The sequence below is a fragment of the Carassius auratus genome, unplaced genomic scaffold, assembly GCF_003368295.1.
Source record: "Carassius auratus strain Wakin unplaced genomic scaffold, ASM336829v1 scaf_tig00027103, whole genome shotgun sequence".
Taxonomy (NCBI): Eukaryota; Metazoa; Chordata; class Actinopteri; order Cypriniformes; family Cyprinidae; genus Carassius; species Carassius auratus.
In genome coordinates this window covers 200,938-217,708 of record NW_020525567.1, presented here as the reverse complement: position 1 = coordinate 217,708, position 16,771 = coordinate 200,938, and the positions used below count along the sequence as shown (strand labels likewise).

Here is a 16,771-nt window from a genome sequence, read left to right as displayed (position 1 = left end):
ATTAAATAAATATAGCTATTATTATAATATAATTTCACAATATGCAATGCTAAATTATTATTATTATTTGTTAAATATTATATAATATTATTGTGATCCTATTAGCAGCAATAAGTAGAGATTAATTCTCTCTAAAATATTTTTTTTACGCTATCACAAGGGTTTTCATGGCTTGAATACAACCCACAGTCGAAATGAATAATTCACATTGGTGTGTAGTCGTTGATTTGCTGCTGGTGAGTGAGTCCAGCCCTCTGCACCTGCTCTCCATGTGAGCCGGCTCTGTGGCGCTTCTGTGCCGCATTCACGCCGGAAAAAACCCGATGATCAGTGAGTATCACTTCTATCTGTCAACCTCAACCCGACACGATCATATGTCAGTTATTATAACGAGCACGAATGATTAAAGATCTGTTTTCATGACTTAAAGCCTGTGGGAATCGTGATAGCTACAAAGGATGAGACGCTGAAACAAAGGCGCGATCCCGAGACGCTCCCGTGCAGCTTCCCAGCAGATGTTTAGCGCTTTACTTGCTTTCCTCAAAAGTAATGCCAGTGAGAAGCTGCTGAGAGTGGGATGTTGGCTGGTCTCACACAATGACTGACAGTGTCGAGAGAATGAGGAGTGCACGAGCATCTCTCCTCGTCCTCATCCTCATCAGTGCGCGCGGCGCGCTCTCGGGTCCGAAGCGTTCGCTTTCTCTAAAGGAGCAGAAACACTCTGAGAGAAGCGAGAATGTAACAGATTCGTCTCTCCAAACTGTTAGGATAGTTTTATTTTACTCTGACACGGAAAGGCGTGATCATCATGAAATTCCCGTCAGAGAATCAGAGGAAACAGGTGAACTGGGATCCTGAACAAGGTTAGTTGTGTTCACTCAAGTTGAGCTCATTTATTTACAACATTTGCGGGTTTGTTGCACTTTTAAATCAGAGAAAACATCTTTAATTTCAATATGGTCTGATAGATTAACAAGTCTTTTTTCGTCATTGGATTTATTATTTATTTTTTTCTTCACACACACACACACACACACACACACACACACACACACACACACACACACACACACACACACACACATATAATATAATATATATTCTATAAGTATATTTGTACTTCATAAGTATAATTTATTTATATAAAGTATATCTATCTATCCATCCATCCATCCATCCATCCATCCATCTATCTATCTATCTATCTATCTATCCATCTATCTATCTATCTATCTATCTATCTATCTATCTATCTATCTATCTATCTATCTATCTATCTATCTATCTATCTATCTATCTATCTATCTATCTATCTATCTATCTATCTATCTATCTATCTATTGTTATAAATTGCAGACATGTACCATTTCATATTCTCTGAGCACTTAAAAAATCACTAAATTATTCTGTCATATATTGTAATCAACACATATATCCTCAGTGTTTATATTTATACTTAAATTGGAAATGGATTGGAGAGAGCTTTTATGTCTCAGATATAGTGACACAGGAGTCCTTGAGTCACTCAGAGTCAAAGATTATGGTTGTTTGGGCAAATTCAGTCTCGATATCCATGTGATCTTTCATAAATCCCCAACTTGCAACATTTTCTGTTTCATTTTTACAAAGGGAGTTTACTGAAGCATGCTGAGGGGCGGGGCCTGCATAAATCATGTGGTGGTGGTTTGAGCATGACATCATTATGACTCAGAGACTCCGCCCACTGTCCCCCACAAAGGCAGCAGTGAATGTTTAAAGGGGGCGACTGAACGCAGCTGTGCTCGTATGAACACATGAATGGCTCTCAGTAGGGACCCCTCATGGCTTTGTCCTTCTCGGGATATCATCTGTCTCACCTTGTGCTGCTTCACCCCATTCATGAGCGATAAGAGCACACTATAACACGCCATAACACCTTAGAGAAGAGCATCTCTCTACAGTGGTAAAGACATAACCTGGAGTGCTTCTCTGAGTGGTGTTTAACCAGACGATTAGATTAAAGCTTCTCAGGAGACTCACAGAAGATCACTTCAGGATCTATTACGTTACTAATGGACTGAATTATTACACCCTCTTCATGCATGAGCGCTCTGTGATTATGAACTGTTATGCAATTGCATTCTGTATTGTTTAACATGGTAAAAAAATACCACATAATTCAATATATAATAACAGTATCATATATACACTGGAAAAAAGTATAAAGACTGAAATAGTATTTTCTTGTAAAACATATTCCATTCCATATTCTTTATTTCCAACTTTGAAAAAGCATTATATATATATATATATATATATATATATATATATATATATATATATATATATATATATATATAAAATGTTTTTTTCAAAGTTGGAATGTGTACATGCTTTTTATTTCTTTTATTTAATAATTACTCATTACTCTCAATGGTGATTATAATTTTTTATTTTTTTTTTAAAAATATTTTTAAACATTAAAAGCTTGAATAAATAAGGCAACATGACAAATAATACTTTCAATATTAGCTGCTTTTTTTCATATTACTGAAATGAACATTTTTCAACATGCTATCAACATAAAATGAGCTCTATACTAATATTTGTCTCATTTGTGTGTATTTTAATAAATACAATAGAGACCAGTGTTATTTTAGCATTATGTTATAATCTTTGTTAATATTTTGAATTCAATTTTTATTTTATTTTTGAATGTATGTGTAATTCTCATTCATTTTTATTTCGGTTTTAGTTATTTTAGTACATCAACTTCAACTTCGGGAGGAGCCTAATCAAAACCAGTCCTGCCAATCATCGTTTCGACCGTATTTGACAGTGATCCTCAAATCTAATCTTGTTTGATTATGTTGAAGCTAAACTCGAGAAGAAGTGGATCTCGTGAGCCAGATTTGAGGATCAATGGTATATAAGCAGCAGATTTTGTTCCATCCAAGAGACTCTTCTTCCGGGATAGTGACACCGTCCTATTCCGGAGACTCACTCCCTCCTCAGTCAAAATCTAGGGGTCGAGGGTCTGTCACTTCGTAAAGTGGAACGCACTTCAAAATGTCAGTGGGGATTCCCCCGTGGGGAAGTGCTTAGAGAAGTTTGTGAGTGTGTCTAAATTCCCCCGCAGAATATTAACCATTTCACTGCAGCATTCCTGAATGGGAAGGCAAACTTTTGCAATATATATATATATATATATATTTTTTTTTTTCAAGTCATGTCTTTTATTTTCTTTATTAGGTCTTTGTAAGTAATTAAAGCTAAAAGATACGTAATATAATGTTCATTCTGGTTGCAATAATTTCAAAAAATCTCATTTATCTTCTCCATCTGTCTCCGTCTCTATTTAGTGGCTGTCCAGACAAACATCGTCCCTCCGAAGAAGGTGCAGTCCAGTCTGGTCCAGGCCAGCGTAGCAGCCATGCAGAACCCGATGGGCTGTGAGGTCAAAGCTAACGGTCACTGCGCTCTCCCGCGCCTCTCCATCTCGTCCCGCTCGGCCAGCGTGGTGACTGGGATGGATGCAGACGGTGCTGCGCCGCACTCGGTCATGAAGTGTAAGACGGTGGTGGCCGTGTTTGTGGTGGTGGTGATGTATCTGGTGTGTGGAGGTCTGGTCTTCTGCGCGCTGGAGCAACCCTTCGAGAGCAACCAGAAGGACAACATCACGCAGGAGAAGGCCCTGTTCCTGGAGAGGAACCCCTGTGTTTCTCCAGCCGAGCTCGAGGCCCTTATCAAGGTGAGATCATGAGATCAGAGAAATACTCTACTCACGAGAGGCTAAAATTCTCTATATCTCCAGTAATATGTCTCAGTAAGATGAGATTGAAATGATCCAAACATAATGCAGTGTAATCCAGTGCTGATTGAGAGATGGAGAAATAAATGAAAGATGTTCTGGAGGCTTGTGAAGATCATTCCTCCGCTGAGAAATAATGAAAGAATATAAAATTACATTTTAGTTTTAGTAATATCATTGTGTTTTTGTAATTGATATTAGTTGTTGTTCATTAGAAACATGTCTGTATGGTTTTTATAAGTTTTTATTTAAACTTTAGTTGTAGGTTTTTTAGTCTTGATATACAGCAGTGTATATATATATAATTTAAATTAAATGAAAATGAAAAAAGTTTCAAACCCTGTTGCACTACTTTTGTATATTTTTTATTTAAAATTTACTTTACTTCCAGGAATTTTTTTCATGGTTTATATTTATATTTATAACTATAAAAACCATGATATCTACACATTTTCTTTATATAAAACAGTTACATGTATTTTTTTATATCAGCCTCAATTAAAGGCAGTGTAATAGATATTACCACAATTTGTAAAAAATCATTACAATTTATAAGTTCAGTCATAGTGTTTACAATTTTGTTTTTAAGTTATTTATTTATTTAACATAACTGTAATGATATTTTTGCAGTAAAATAAGATTGATTCTCCTGGAATCAATTTCACAAAATATGAAGTTTTTGAGCAATTAAAGCTGCAGTAGGTAACTTTTGTAAAAATATATTTTGTACATATTTATTAAACCTGTCATTATGTCCTGACAGTAGAATATGAGACAGATAATCTGTGTAAAAATCAATCTCCTCTGGCTCCTCCCAGTGTCCTATTGCCATTTGCAGAAATACATCGCTCCGTTAAGAAACAACCAATCAGAGCTGCGGTCCGTAACTTTGTTTGTGTTCAAAATGTTTATAATAAGCGAGTACACCATGAATCCATTTTCCAAACCGTGTTTTTAGCTTGTCCTGAATCACTAGGGTGCACCTATAATAAGTGTTTATATTCGGACTATTTTAGATTGCTTCGGGGATACCGCGGCGGAGTAACCCAGTACCTTTGTGATTCTTCATAGACATAAACAGAGAGAAGTAGTTCCGGCTACGATGTTCTTCCGCAAGACGCAAGCAGTTCTGTTTATTAACCGCTAGAGCGTCAAAAGTTACCGACTGCAGCTTTAACCCTTAGTTGTGAAAGCTGAAGCTTTAAACTATAAAGACTGCATTCAGTGTCATAAAGTAGATTGATATTTAAAGCAGCATTTTTTGGTGACACTTGCATCATAGGATATCTAAAGACGCAAAATGAGTATTTTCCAGCTACGGTGGCCATCAGCAACATCCTCCTCAACCACACATCTCCTCCGGCTGACGCCGAGCTCTAATCGATCAGTAAATGTCATTCTGAAAAAGGCATGAATTCCTTTAGCCATCATCAGGATTACCAGCTCTCACTTTTCCCAGCATAACTCACTTTAGGCTGAATGTTGTGCACTGCTTGTTACATAACACAGAACACATATATCTCATATATATGGAAGCAAATGTGCTGCGATCAATTAAAGCTTTGCATTGATTTCTCACAGCAGTACATTCTTCATAGTAAGCCTGGAAATACTGGGAGGGTCGATGAGATGGTTAGGAAACACTTCATTTTATAACAAGCTGAGAAGACATTCTTAGTCCTGTATGTATCTTAAGTTCATGTTTAATATTAATAAAAGCTGTAAATCGTTCATGGTTAGTTCTTTATAATCAAGAAATTAAATAGGACTTTCATCTCAAGGTTAACTGAGGCTTGCTGATTCAAGCGTTTCCATGTAAATAAATGTCCAGGGAGCTGTAATAATAAGGAAGCAGATGGTCACTAATAAACAGATTAGATGATACAGAAAGCTGGTATACTGAATACTTTACTGCATGATTACTAGCCTTTATATGCAGCAGAATGCGATGTGTAAATGTTTAAAATAGTAAAATACCAAACCAGGGTTTTTAAAGGGGTAATTACAATTCTTTCATTAATTACACACCCTCATGTAAACACATTAAGACATTTCGGATGAAATCCAGGAGCTTTCTGACCCTGCATAGACAGCAAGGGAACTACTACGTTCAAGGTCTAGAAAGGGAGTAATGTGACGTCAGTGGATCAACTGTAATATTATGAAGCTACAAGATTTATTTATTTTTTTCAAAGAAAACAAAAATAATGATTTTATTCAACAATTTCTTCTCTTCTGTGTCAGTCTTTGATGTGCGTTCACGAGAGTACCACGATGCATGCATGTGCATAGTTTAATTCGAAGTAATAAAATGACTAACACTGAATAATGATAATAAAATGAACAATATAAAAATAAAAAGACAAACTCAAAAACAAGCAACAAATTTACTAAAATAAAAAAATAAAAAACTGAGGCCCAATTATAATAAAAATGAATACTAAATAAAATATCAAACTGAAATAGTACATCAAAGACACTAAAATAACAGTGTCACATGACCACGTTTCATTAAATGTTTCACTTTAAATCATCATGTGATCATTCTGCAGTCTGACCCAGTTTACAAAGTTTAGTCAAATCTGTCAATAACTGTATGCGTAAGTGATAAGATGTCACTTTGATGTACGCCTACATCCTTCTTCATATTTTTCCTCTTTACGTCACGCAAGCATCCTTTGTGACTCAAAGTGTGCCCTGAGCTCACGCCAAAGAAGAAACATTTTCCATTTCCAGTCAAGACAGTTGAAACGGACCCCTCGATATGGAATAGGATCAGAGATGATCAATTATTAAAGGGGTCATATGATGCAATTTCTATTTTTGCTTTCTCTTTGGAGTGTTACATGTTCTTGGTGTATAAAGAAGATCTGTAATCCAAATCCAAAGAGATATTCATGATCTCGTCCACGCCCCCTAAAACACCTCGTTTAAACACGCCCCCACATCTCTACATCACTATGTGGAAATATTTGCATAATGTTGCCCAAATGCTGACACAAAGAAAGAAGGCATGGTTTCAGTAACACAGTTAATGTTGAAGCAGTCATGTCAGGGAGATGTGTGTGTATCTGGAAGAAAGCAAAAGCACTTTATTTGTTCTTCCGAAAGTAGATGCATTTAGGAATCTTTAAGATTACTTACAACAGAACAGCAACGCATTCTGAATCAGCTACTGTAAGTAGGTTTTGTTATTAGTTTAAGAATTTGCTATTGAATGTTCAGACGTGGAGTTTTGCAAGTTGTGTGTGATAGAGGAATAGAGGATTATGGAAAAGGGCATTACATTTTTGACACTGCTTGCAGTGTTCGGCAAATCACAGTGCACTGGCTCAGTTGGCCAATCAGAGCAGACTGCTCTTGTCTGAAGGAGGGACTTTGTAGAAAATGACGTTTTTGAGAGAGGCGGGGCATAGAGGACCTACAATAATGTACAGGATTTGAAACATAATTTGTTTTTAGAATATTAAAGCATGAACATATTCTGTTAAACCAAATGCACAAAAATAATGATAACATAAAACATAATATGACCCCTTAATAGTTTAATAGAGTCTTCTGAGAGCAAAGCCCTGCTGGAGCTTCAGACATCTTCATAGTCTGCATGAAGCTATAACTGATCAGACCTGTTAAATCTGACATATGAAATAATTGTAAAAAAATCAAATGTTTTGAAATGGAACAGGTCATTGAACCTTTAAGTATTTATTCATTTTTTTGTTTCATATAATATAATGAAAATATGGAGGAAAAAACTGCTCAGTTTTATTCAGAGACTCAAATTGAGCAAAAATATACTATATGGTTCAGATGCTGATATATATATATATATATATATATATATATAGGGACAGAAAGTGATTGAATTCAGTTGTTTGTAATGTAAATCAATGAGATCTTTACAACAGTAGAGAAAATAAAAATATCAGTCATCACTCGAGTAATATTTCGCAGTAAAATGAGATTGAAATGATCCAACCATATAAAGCAGTGTAATCCAGTGCTGATTGAGAGATGGAGAAATAAAGGAGAGATGTTCTGGAGGCTTGTGAAGATCATTCCTCCGCTGAGGAACAGTGAAAGTAAAGCTTCTGGAAACAAACGCTCCTCAAAAGATCCTGAGGATCAGATTTGAGACTCTAAAACATGATTGATGGAGAATCAAGTAAAGCTGAGCTGCTTCAGTCCAGGAAGAGTTCATCTGGAGATATTACTGACCTTATTCTCACCTTTACTTGATCACAATCAGGAGAGATCTGACAGCAGAAAGACTGAAGATTGAGCTGAAGTTGGAAGTTTGTGCAATTAGCCAAAGAGCTTTAAAAAACCCTAAACAGAAGGCATGGAGTAGATCGTGTGTGAAACAGGTTTAACAGCAAAGTCTTGATCACAAAATGTGCATTTCATTTATGATACAGTAGGCATTACGGGGTAATATCTATTTAATCAAACTGTTATCTATGACAAACAACTCAGACAATGTGCTATAACTGACTCCAAAAAGAACATTTTGCAGGACATGCAAAGCATCTTTATTAGGCCTGTCTGTAACAATTATTTTGGTAGGCGATTATTCTGACGATTAATCGAGTAATTTAATTTAAAATGTAAATATTTTTAATTGACTTTTAAAATAACTTAATATATAATGCAATAATAATTGTTTGAAATAATAATAATAATAATAATAATTGAAATAATAATTGGTTCAAATAAACTATAGCAAGTAAGCATATAGTTTTATTGAACAAAACTGGTCAAATACATAATGTATTATAAACAATGGAACTAATGTACATTATGCATTTTAACAAATGCCTGCAGAGGGTGCCCATGGCTTAACGATTGTTTTTACACTTTACAGCTCAATCTAACATCATTTAATATTTGGCCACTTCTCTATAATACACGAACATGTGGACAACATGCAAACATGCAAACAGAAAACGGTCCAGTAATGCTTTTCATGGATTCTCGTTCGTGGAATGTGCCACTTCCGGTATTTTGCCGTTTCATTGACACAGACAAAAGGCAACCAAGTACTCAAGTGCTCAAGTTTAATCGAGGAATTGTGACAGCCCTGATGTTTATACTGAATATTCAGCTCAAAAAAGCCTTTAAACTCACACTTAATCGGTGGAAAGGAATCAGATGCACGGTGTTTCAGTCATGGTGACATGCCTCAGTCCTGTCGTGCGAGACCAGCTGGCTGTTGTCGGTGTTGTTGTTCTTGGCCGGGAGAGGGAATGACTCAGAAATCTTCCCACAAGGATGCTTGTCGAATCCAATCGGAGCAGAAAAAACATTACTCAAAAAAAACCTATCATGCTGACAGCATGTTGTTTATTGTGTCTATCTTTCATATCATCTAACTTATTTATTGCTGTAGTTTATAATGATCGATTGCTCACCGTTAACTTATACTCCTTTACCTTTCTGTTACATATATCCCTCTTTCTCTGGGTACAGATATATCTTGTACTACTTCAGGATTGGTGACTAACATAAAAACATCATCACCACAGTCTGCTCAGACAGGACTTATCGATATATTGACTACATTTACTCAGCTTAATCCATTTATACTACTTATTCTTTAAATAGAAAGAATAGAAGAGCCACACAAACTGATCAAATTAACTGAGCAGTCTGATTTTCAGTGCGGGATTTTTAGACAATGAAACAAAGTGGGTGGCTTGACGTCATATTGACATCACTTTTAATAATTAAATCCGAGTCTAATGAATTACTTTGAGAAACGTGATGTTCTTAAAGTGGCTGCCATTGTGCGGGGTGACTCAGGGGAAATGGCTTTGTGAAATGATTTGTTAATTTTGTTTGCTCACTTACTGTCAATGAAGCATTTCCAGACTGGCTGTCTGAGTCTTTTTCTGTATGTGCATCTTTTCCCAGCATGCAGTAGATGCGGTCAGCGCTGGCGTGAGTCCCATTGGAGACACGTCCTTATAATTCCAGCCACTGGGACCTCAGCAGTGCTTTTTCTTTGCTGGAACCGTCATCACCACGATAGGTAAAATAAACTAACCTTCAGAAGAGAACAGCAATGCATCTCACTGATGCCTCTAAAAATACTGCACATTATGAGAAATAGTTCAACTTTTACTTTATGTGAACATTATGAGAAATAGTAAAATTAGTTGCAAATACTTTTTTACATCTTAAATGGTCAGCAAATGCTGTTTTATGTTGACTTCTTAATTGTAATATTTGCAGCAATGCTGTTAAACATTTACTTTAAATGCTAAATGCTGTTTTGTGTTTACATTTATAAAATTTGCAGCAAATGCTGTTTTGTGTCGACTTTTAATAGTAAAATTTGCAGCAAATTTATTTAAATGGTAAAAAAATTCTTACTTTAAACAATGCATTTGTTTTTCATGTTTTACTGGTAATACCAAACTCTTGACTGAAATTGAGCGGAAGTACAAGGTTTGACATAGTCATGCTAAAAATTTGCAGAAAATGCTGTTTTATGTTGACTTTAAATGGTAAATGCTATTTTGTGTTGACTTTTAATAGTACAATTTGCAGCAAATGCTGATTTACTTATGACTTTAAATGGTAAATTCTGTTTTGTGTTGACTTTTAACAGTAAAATTTGCAACAAATGCTGTTTTACTTTGACTTTAAATGGTAAATTCAGTTTTGTGTTGATTTTTAACAGTAAAATTTGCAGCAAATGCTGTTTTACTTTGACTTTAAATGCTAAACCCTGTTTTGTGTTGATTTTTAACAGTAAAATTTGCAGCAAATGCTGTTTAACTTATGACTTTAAATGGTAAATTCTGTTTTGTGTTGACTTTTAACAGTAAAATTTGCAACAAATGCTGTTTTACTTTGACTTTAAATGGTAAATTCTATTTTGTGTTGACTTTTAACAGTAAAATTTACAACAAATGCTGTTTTACTTTGACTTTAAATAGTAAATTCTATTTTGTGTTGACTTTTAACAGTAAAATTTGCAAAAAATGCTGTTTTACTTTGAATTTAAATGGTAAATTCTGTTTTGATTTGACTTTTAACAGTAAATTTGCAACAAATGCTGTTTTACTTTGACATTAAATGCTAAATTCTATTTTGTGTTGACTTTTAACAGTAAAATTTACAACAAATGCTGTTTTACTTTGACTTTAAATGCTAAATCCTGTTTTGTGTTGACTTTTAACAGTAAAAATTGCAGCAAATTGTTTTTAAATGGTAAAATTTTTTTCCTACTTTAAACAATACATTTGTTTTTCATGTTTTACTTCCAACAAGATTTGCACTGACATTCCTAAGCGTAACTGCACAACACATGAGACTTTCAGCCCAGTTCTCATCTCTTACTGAAACTGTTTAGTTTGTCGTTGTCTGATCTTCCCTTTTGTTCAACAATCTATAATTACTGCCATGTTCTCTCAGTAGAAGCCACCAATTGTCTCCCTCTGGATCTATGAATGTGGTTTTAATAGAGGGGGTGAACTAGAGCAGTTTGTTTTATAACGATTAAATAACCTCTTGTCTTTTCCGCCTACGTCTACAGGCTATGGGAACATCGCTCCCAGTACTGAGGGCGGCAAGATTTTCTGCATCCTTTACGCCATATTTGGCATCCCTCTGTTTGGCTTCCTCTTGGCCGGGATCGGTGATCAGCTAGGGACCATGTTTATGAAGAGCATTCTGAAGGTGGAGAAAGTTTTCAGGGTGAGTCGACTTGTTATAGGATAGTTAACTATTTACTGGTTATATAAATACTTCAGTTCACCTGAAATTTCTTCTGCCTCCCTTTATAGCAAAAACACAAGCAAATCAGTCAGACTAAAATCCGTGTCACCTCCACTATACTCTTCATCATTGCTGGCTGCATCATTTTTGTCACCATCCCAGCAGTGATTTTCAAACACATCGAGGGATGGAGTACTTTAGAATCCATTTACTTTGTTGTCATTACTCTCACAACCATCGGCATTGGAGATTATGTAGCAGGTAGGAGCACTGATGAGGGCATTTTACATAATTTTGCCTAGTATAGTCAAGAGTTGCTTAATTGTTTATAGCAAATGCTGTTTTACGTTGACTTTCAATGGTAAGTTTTGTCTATAAATTTTGTACAGTCAAGAGTTTTTAAGCAAATGCTATATTATGTTGTCCTGGCTGTTTTACATTGACTTCAAATGGTAAAATTTGTGGCAAATGCTATTTTATGTTGAAATTAAATGTACACACAGTTTTATGTTGAATTTAAATGGTTAAAGTTGCTGCAAATGCTATGTTGAGTTTAAAGAGTTAAATGCTATTTTACACTTAATTTAAATGGTATATGCTATTTTAAGTTTAATTTTAAGTAGTAAATGCAGATTTATCTTGAATTTATTTGCTGCTTATGTTTCTTGACATTGAGTTTAAATGGTAAATTCAGTTTTTATTTGTTTTAAATGGTAAATTTAGCTTCAAATGCTGCTTTGTTGATTTTAAATGTAAATTCAGTTGAATTTAAACTGTAAAATCAGCTGCAAATACTATTTTAAGTCGACTTTTAAGCAGTATGCTGTTTTACAGTATATTGGTTTTAAATGGTAAATTTGACTTAAAATGCTGTTTTATGTATATTTAAATGGTAAAATTAGTTGAAAATACCGCTTTACATTGACTTTAAATCGTAAATTCAGTTTTTTGTTGACTTTAAAATGGTAAATGGCATTTTCCGTAGTCTTTGTTCAAATTTGTTTAAACTGCTGCCTTAAGTTTTAAATGGTAATTTTCATAATTTTGTCAAGAGTCGCTAAATTTTGATAACCCATTTGATGGAGTATTGTGCTAGTGGCACCATAATCATTGGTGTGAATGCTAGAGAAGTCACATTTTGATCAAATGAACATATCAAAAGCAGTGTAAATTGCTTTGGATAAAGGCATCAACATAAATGAATAAATGTAAATGTCATTTTTACCTGACAGCTTCTCAAAATACTTTTCCTGGCAATTTTGCATCTTTTGTCCCTGTTCAGACCTTGTTTTGACCTTTTGGAATGGAATTGGGCAGAATGCTTTGGACACTCCATTCCAATGGAATAATTGGGGATTAAAACGTTCATTATTTTATAGGAGGAGATCGCAAAATAGAATACATGAAATGGTACAAGCCTCTGGTCTGGTTCTGGATTTTGGTGGGTCTGGCATATTTCGCAGCGGTCCTGAGCATGATTGGAGACTGGCTCAGAGTTCTGTCCAAGAAAACAAAAGAAGAGGTATGATATTTCAAACATGATGTCCAATATACAATACAGCATTGTTTCACAGCATCAGAGCCATATTTACTTTGTGCTACACATCCTGGTCTTTCCTTTTCAGCTGATGATAACTAGGGTGTGTAAACTATTGGTTAATGCTAACCAGAAGGCATTGATTTGGCTGGAGTTGCTAATGCAACCTTTCTAGTCAATAGTTATTAATGCACTCATTTAATGCTGGTTAGTGCAATAAAGGTCATGGCAATAATATCAAATAATGATAGATCTGATTGATAGATAGATTATTTTTTAATAAATGCTTTAATGTTGACTTTAAATGTTAAAATAAGTTGCAATTGCAGTTTTACATTGGCTTTAAATAATACAATTAGGCACAAATTATTTTATAGGTTGACTTTAATGGTAAAATTTGTAGCAAATGTTGTTTTGCATTGGCATTAAATGACACAATTAGTCGCAAATAATGGTTTAGGTTGACATTAAATGGTAAGATTAGTTGCACATGCTAATTTACCTTTACTTTAATGATAAATTAACAATTAGTAATCTCAAGCAATGTTTTACATTTGATTCAAGTAGTAAGATTAGCTTTAAAATGGTAAATTTAGTTGCAAATGATGTTTTAATGTAAGGTCAAGTTTTTAAATGTCACTCTCACGCAGGTCGGAGAGTTTAAGGCCCATGCGGCAGAATGGAAAGCAAATGTTCGGGCAGAGTTACGCGAGACACGGCGACGCCTCAGCGGCGAGATCCATGACAAACTTCAGCGTGCGGCCACCATCCGCAGCATGGAGCGCAGACGTCTGGGTCTGGAGCAGCGGGCGCAGTCGCTAGACATGCTGTCACCTGAAAAGCGTGCCGTTTTCGCTAGTCTGGACACCAGGCGATTTCAAACCTCCTCACAGGAGAGCATCGACACTAAACTGAACAACCTGCGACTGAAGGCGGAGCACAGTGAACAGCAGGCGTCCTCCGAGGAGAACATCTTCAACCGCTTAGGTTCGCTTACCAAACTGGCCAAGCGCAACAGGAGCAGAGATCTCCACAGGAACATCCCGGAGGACACAAGCAGGCTGAGCGATGTCCTCAGCAGCAACAGCAGCAACGTCACTCTGGGAGAAGAGAGAAGAGAGGACGAGGAGGAGATGGAGGAAGATAAAACAGCAATGGAGGCCAACACTGGCTTCACGTGTCTGCCTCACTATCCCGAGGAACCCAAACAGCAGAACGGTTTCGCTCCGGCTCAGGCCAAAGAACAAGAGCGAAATAAAAGACTGGAGCAGAAAGAACATCAACCGTAAGCAGACAGTGACAGGGTGAACATGTGCCTTTGTGTTTTGTAAGCTGCGGTTTGACTCGTTATCGATCAACTGGAGCTGATTTTCACTGTGACAAATGACAAGTTGCCAAAAATATGAAAAGACACAGAGAGATCAAGGAATACAGACTGACATCACCTTAAACTGTAAATTCTGTCATTGTTTACTCACACTTGTGTTGTTCCAAACCTGCATGAATTTCCTCCTTCAATGGAAAGCTCCAAAAAAGACAGCAACAAAAATTTCACTGATGTTACATTTGGTGCTATATACCATTTTCAATTTGAATGAGATTGACAGTTGTGGTGGAAAGTAAGATTTCAGTGAATAACGACTTTTTTGGAACTTACTATGAATTTTTTCACATTATTATTAATAATGCAATACATCTGCTTTAGTCAGAAATCATATTGAAACTCATATAAAGAAACTCAAATGGGTTTAATGAGGATTGATTACTCATCACAGGACAGTCAACAAAGGCTTTTGCTCTTTTCGAAGGTGTGAAAACTGTAAATCACGATGTCTTAGGAAAGAAAAACATGGATATCTACTGCTGCTCAGATGAATCTGTCATCTACGATGGCAAATCATGAACTTCTATGAAACACTAATTTATTGAATTTGGTTGAAAATTGAGATGTGAGATGTGAGATGTGAAATTGATTGTGATGCCAGAGATTAAACAACAACGATTTATCTGATCGTAAAATACTGCTTTCACACAGAACTCTATCAACATATCAAACCCCCTCAAAATGACTGGAATCAAAGCCATACTGATGATATTAAATGAAAATGAAACCCAATTTTCTCAAAGTATTAGAACAAGATGAACAAATGGCATCTTTATAAGACATACAGTGACCCCCAAAAATATTTAGACACACTTCAGTCACACATAAAACTTTGTGAATATCATTGCATTATAAAAAATAAAATATCACAACAAAAGTCTTTTATTGTAAAGAAAGATGCAATTTTTACAAAACATCACACAAAAACTTTGTACCATTATAAATGGTTATACGATTGATCTAGTGTTGAAAATATGATGAACATGTCATTATACAGAGTTGTGTCCTGATATGTCACAAAAACAAACACACACATTACATCCCAAGATATTACGGTAATCGTACTCATGCTCTGTGTTGTCATGGTGATCACATCAATACTTGTGCAAAACATGACATCAAATGTACTAATGAGTGCCTTTGGGAAAATAAATCATGAAATGTGGCTTTTGCTTTGTAGCATTTACTGGTGAACCAATTAGAAAGTCAGACAGAAAGGTATACAAAAATGCCAATAAAACACATCAGTGAATCAAAGTTCCTATTACATAACATGCATTGCTTTTATGTGCTTAACACTTGTGCAACCTTTTGTCCAGTTTTGTGCTTTTCAGGTTGTTTTTTTTTTTTTTTTGAACATTTTGCATGTGTTTTTGCCAACTGCGTACATTTTGGCACAGTTGCATATTTTATGGGAATTTTACTATTTTAGTTCCATTTCCTTTAATAAATCTATTTTGCACTTGGTACACAAAATTGTTCCCGTCAGGACCTTTTTTACCAGATGGTTTCATTTTTTTCAGGTTTGGCCTATAAAGCAAATACTTGCTTGGTTCCTGTTTTCTGCATATTATAGAGCCAATTGGAAAAATAATGCAGCTACAATTGTGTGGGTGTGTTGGTTTGTATGTGTTATATTATATTTAAAAAAGTGTGTGCGTGTGTATGAAAAACTCTATTGCAAATCACAAATCAAACTACTGTGTGCATCAGCAGAGTTTTGCTGGCATCTAATGAGGAAAATTAGGTACTGCGCCCAAACAAAATCTTACTGAAAGCTATTTTTTTAAGATATCAACTTCAAATTTGGAATTGAACTTGTTTAGATTAATGGATTTGATTTTCTAGCAGTTATAGAGTTTGACATGTTTCATAAAATATATTTTTTATATAAAATATTGTTCATAAACCATTTTCATAAATTTAAACCTCTATATCTTTTTTTTTTTTTTTTTTTTACTTCAACAATAATTTGCCATGGGTCTTCTTTAAAATGAGACCAAATTAACTCTGTGCTGACAACTTTTTGACATGGATATTTTTGTCCACTATGGACCTATGTGTAACTTTTTTAAATTGATGCACAAGGGTTGAGTAGAGTTTGTTTCAAGCCTTAACTTCTCATTAGTGGTCGGATGTGTTCAGATTGCCACATGAGTGTTTCATTATTTTGAGAGTGTTTTTACACTGCAGAGTTTCCCAACAAGGGGTTTACAGTGAAACTGCATGGGCTTCATGCAACTGTGAGAGAACTGAAGTCAGGTTCAATTGCATAAAATGCATAATATATATATATATATATATATATATATATATATATATATATATATATATA

At 35.1% G+C, this 16,771-nt stretch overlaps 1 pseudogene; it reads left to right on the top strand.

The window, feature by feature from the left end:
* Positions 1–336: 336 nt before the first annotated feature.
* On the top strand, positions 337–15,601 carry LOC113079057 (potassium channel subfamily K member 10-like; annotated as a pseudogene).
* The last annotated feature ends 1,170 nt before the right edge of the window (positions 15,602–16,771 follow it).